General features: G+C 52.9%; 1 non-coding gene across 1 annotated transcript in view; it reads left to right on the top strand.

Moving 5' to 3' along the window:
- Positions 1-4984: 4984 nt before the first annotated feature.
- The window catches only part of LOC124586544, a 1910-nt gene continuing 1894 nt past the window's right edge, over positions 4985-5000 (top strand). Inside the window, exon 1 of the ribosomal RNA XR_006975148.1 lies at positions 4985-5000. This exon is cut by the window's right edge and continues 1894 nt beyond it. This is a non-coding gene — a ribosomal RNA (small subunit ribosomal RNA).

Below are 5000 nucleotides of genomic sequence, written 5' to 3'. Positions count from 1 at the left end.
ATACGGCGAAACCACATGCAATACCTCCATCTATGCGAATCTGACAACACTACGTCCGCCATGTCGAGCGCACCACAAAACACAGCGCCATCTGTAGGTCTCCCGCGGCATGACGTCCTGCAACGACGATACCGCCATCTATGAGACGCCAAGCCGACCAAGACATCGATGGGCCCACAGTGCCCATCTTTCGACCCCACCCACAAAGCCTGCGTCCTCTGTCGACCACAGCACCCCAACGCCAGCGCCTCTGCCGCACGAAATCGTGGACCGGCAATCACTCCACCTGCGCCCCACTCCAACCGCCCAACTCGCAACTCCAGCGGATGAACGGCGGACTTTTCCCGCAGTCGCAATGTGCAATCCACCCCTATAACATGCGTTTCATGAAGAGTTATCTCCAATATGCGACATTCCCGCTGTCCCTATACATGAGCTGCGGGCTGTACCAGTTACGAGCTAGAGACGCGACCGCGTTGCTCTCTGTACGAATGCCGATGCTGAGCGGTCAGCTAGGAGGCGCTCCATCCATGTCGGTACCGGTGAGCGTTGCACTCGCAGTCGCAAGAACGTACGGCAAGTATATTACCTGGAAGAGTCAATGACAGTCCACGCCCCCCTGCGTGGGAAGAGTCTTTCTAGGCCATGACCCACCGGAAGGGCGCAGCGTCCCCCACCCCAGACATGTGACGTCACACCATCGGTATTGACGACTAGACTGATTCCTTATAATCATTTGCCATACACCGGTGGAAGCTGCCGAGACGAGTAACTACATAGCGGGCTCGCCGTGTCACTAATGTACAGAGATACAACAGTTTCGACTGGAACCGGATTAAACGTATACACGGCGCTGATTAGTAATAGATAGAGCCATCAGAATACAGATAATGTATACAACTGTCCGTATACATGCTGAAAGACTCTGCTCACAATCACAACCACACGTCAGCCACACACCCTTATCACGCACTACTCTCTGCCTGTAACACGCACACAGACAATATGTAAGCACCAGCATGGAACAACACCCAGTGCATCCTCTCCGCCACATTAGACAATCCACACTGTCATAACCAGACTGGGAGGTCCACTCAGAAAACAGAATATCCCACCCACCCGACAACCACCATTGCTCAGCCAAGCCACCAACACCCACACATGTCCTACACAGGGGTGCACCCAACATCACAATACTGCCTCCTCTCACAGCACACAAACAATGGCAGGAATGAAAGACACAGGTCTGCCACAAGCATGGAATGAGAGCGCCGCCTGTCATGAGCCAAAGGTGCATCCTGACGTGGCAAATCAGATGATGCCGCAGGCATCCACTTACTATAATCACAATCAACAAACCGGCCGCCCCGCCCCGCCCCCCATTAAACCTTTCCTTACAACAATGTGTACCTTAACCTAACCTATATCGTACCGTAACCTAACCTATATCGTACCGTAACCTAACCTATGTCGTACCGTAACCTAACCTATGTCGTACCGTAACCTAACCTATGTCGTACCGTAACCTAACCTATGTCGTACCGTAACCTAACCTATGTCGTACCGTAACCTAACCTATGTCGTACCGTAACCTAACCTATGTCGTACCGTAACCTAACCTATGTCGTACCTTAACCTAACCTATGTCGTACCTTAACCTAACCTATGTCGTACCTTAACCTAACCTATGTCGTACCTTAACCTAACCTATGTCGTACCTTAACCTAACCTATGTCGTACCTTAACCTAACCTATGTCGTACCTTAACCTAACCTATGTCGTACCTTAACCTAACCTATGTCGTACCTTAACCTAACCTATGTCGTACCTTAACCTAACCTATGTCGTACCTTAACCTAACCTATGTCGTACCTTAACCTAACCTATGTCGTACCTTAACCTAACCTATGTCGTACCTTAACCTAACCTATGTCGTACCTTAACCTAACCTATGTCGTACCTTAACCTAACCTATGTCGTACCTTAACCTAACCTATGTCGTACCTTAACCTAACCTATGTCGTACCTTAACCTAACCTATGTCGTACCTTAACCTAACCTATGTCGTACCTTAACCTAACCTATGTCGTACCTTAACCTAACCTATGTCGTACCTTAACCTAACCTATGTCGTACCTTAACCTAACCTATGTCGTACCTTAACCTAACCTATGTCGTACCTTAACCTAACCTATGTCGTACCTTAACCTAACCTATGTCGTACCTTAACCTAACCTATGTCGTACCTTAACCTAACCTATGTCGTACCTTAACCTAACCTATGTCGTACCTTAACCTAACCTATGTCGTACCTTAACCTAACCTATGTCGTACCTTAACCTAACCTGTATTGCGCCTTAACCTAACCTGTATTGCGCCTTAACCTAACCTGTATTGCGCCTTAACGTAACCTGTATTGCGCCTTAACGTAACCTGTATTGCGCCTTAACGTAACCTGTATTGCGCCTTAACGTAACCTGTATTGCGCCTTAACGTAACCTGTATTGCGCCTTAACGTAACCTGTATTGCGCCTTAACGTAACCTGTATTGCGCCTTAACGTAACCTGTATTGCGCCTTAACGTAACCTGTATTGCGCCTTAACGTAACCTGTATTGCGCCTTAACGTAACCTGTATTGCGCCTTAACGTAACCTGTATTGCGCCTTAACGTAACCTGTATTGCGCCTTAACGTAACCTGTATTGCGCCTTAACGTAACCTGTATTGCGCCTTAACGTAACCTGCATTGCGCCTTAACGTAACCTGTATTGCGCCTTAACGTAACCTGTATTGCGCCTTAACGTAACCTGTATTGCGCCTTAACGTAACCTGTATTGCGCCTTAACGTAACCTGTATTGCGCCTTAACGTAACCGATATTGCGCCTTAACGTAACCTATATTGCGCCGTAACGTAACCCACATTGCGCCGTAACGTAACCCACATTGCCCCTTAACGTAACCCACATTGCCCCTTAACGTAACCCAACACACGTTGGGCCTTAACCCAACACACGTTGGGCCTTAACCCAACACACGTTGGGCCTTAACCCAACACACGTTGGGCCTTAACCCAACACACGTTGGGCCTTAACCCAACACACGTTGGGCCTTAACCCAACACACGTTGGGCCTTAACCCAACACACGTTGGGCCTTAACCCAACACACGTTGGGCCTTAACCCAACACACGTTGGGCCTTAACCCAACACACGTTGGGCCTTAACCCAACACACGTTGGGCCTTAACCCAACACACGTTGGGCCTTAACCTGCTCTGTAATTGTCATACGACGCGTTAAATTAGTGTAGTGTTGCCTAACTGCAACCCCCGCAATATAGTTTGCTACTCGCACTGCCCGGTCCCCAGTGTATCGCTTCATGTTAAACACCTTGCAGCTATACACTGTAATGTGGATGGCAGCAGGACGTACATGCTCAATGCCCTTTGCAGTTGTTCATTGGCATTTGCAGTTGTTCATTGGCATTCGCATGTGCGAAGCACTTAGCCTACGCTGTGGTACGGCCTGTGTCAACTGTCCGCTGATGTTGTACGTCCAAATCACACACTGTACTGCACATTGGTCCTCATGTACTGAATGATACATCGTGGTACATGTGACCGTACAACGACTGCGCCAACAACGGCGAACCATGCGGTCCAAATGTTGTGCACTCAGCTACGTGTCGTCTCCCTATAAGAGCTGGATTGCAGTGTGGTATGCCCTGGATGGCGATCAGCATGAGCCGTCTGTTGATGTAGTGGCGCGTGTTGTCAGACGTAGTCGTCTCTTCTCACACACCGTGATAGCATGGTGCACTGCGTTCCACATCTGCGACATGCGACAGAGGCCGGTTGACAGTCGTTCGCGCAATGGACATCGCATACGTACGGGGGCCACCTTCCACGTGTTCGCGAAGCGTGCACATGTTGTTGCGTGTATGTGGGCAGACATAGTGTGTCGTGACACCTGACACAGGCATGCAACAATCGTTGAATTTGCAAATGGCGATGGACGCCTACGTTTGCTGGTGACGTTATGCAAATGAACAACTGGTAAACCGTTGTGGTGCGGTTGTTCTCGCTAGAGGTGAATCAGTGATGGCGACGATCGGTTGAGCTACCAACCGGTTGTTCCAGCGATACCCACCATGCCCACGAACGTGAATGGCATCTGGGTGTGAAGCGATACGCGGCGGTGGCTGGGTGGGACCGTCCCCGGCCGGTGAGGGGGGGCCTCCCGGCGTGCTGGCCGCGCGGTGCGTGGGCGCACGCGCTACAGCCGGCTGGTGGGGGCGGCCAGTGGCAGGCGCGCCGGCCGACGGAGGCGGCAGGCGGCGCAGCTGCGCGCCGGCGCACCCTGCACGCGGCGCCGTGCGGCCAAAGTAGGTCCTCGCGGGCCCGGTGCGAAGCGCGGTGGACATCTGCAGTGTGCTGGTCCGATTGAGGACTGTGTGCGCTGAGGATGCGCCGCCGCCCGGCGCTCGGCGCCGCGACGCCGTCTGCTGCTCGGTCGCCTCTGCAGTTCTCGCAGGTGGTTTGTATCGCAGCTGTGCGGACGTGTTGGCGCGTGCGCTGTGCTGGGAGAGTTCGCTTCGGCACCCAAGTGGGGCTTTTGTCCTTCTGTGGCGCTGGCGTTGGAGCTGCCGGTCACCGTAGGTGGCGCGTGTTGTCTCCCGCCGGCAATGCCACGACAGCACGCTCCCGGGCCTCTGTCGGCAGCGGCAAGCTCAGTTGGGAGCACGGGTGGTCGCACCTAAAGCGTCTACTCGCCAAACTCCGGGCGATTGCGCCTCTCTCGAACCCGACCAAGTACTTAGGACGGCGCTGCGCGCCGCCGGGACCTGAGAGGGTTTCGAGGTGTATTGTGCAGGGGAGCTCAGCCTCCTCCTGTTTGCAGAATAATTGAGCGGACGCTTGCGTGTTCGCGCGGGCCCCCGGGACACACTCCCGGGCGGCCGGCTGCTCAGCTCTAGTTGACGCAGCTCCCTGGTTGATCCTG

Source organism: Schistocerca americana, unplaced genomic scaffold (assembly GCF_021461395.2).
Source record: "Schistocerca americana isolate TAMUIC-IGC-003095 unplaced genomic scaffold, iqSchAmer2.1 HiC_scaffold_558, whole genome shotgun sequence".
In the NCBI taxonomy this organism is placed as follows: Eukaryota; Metazoa; Arthropoda; class Insecta; order Orthoptera; family Acrididae; genus Schistocerca; species Schistocerca americana.
The sequence above is the reverse complement of the archived record's forward strand: the minus strand, read 5'-3'. Positions and strand labels throughout refer to the sequence as shown.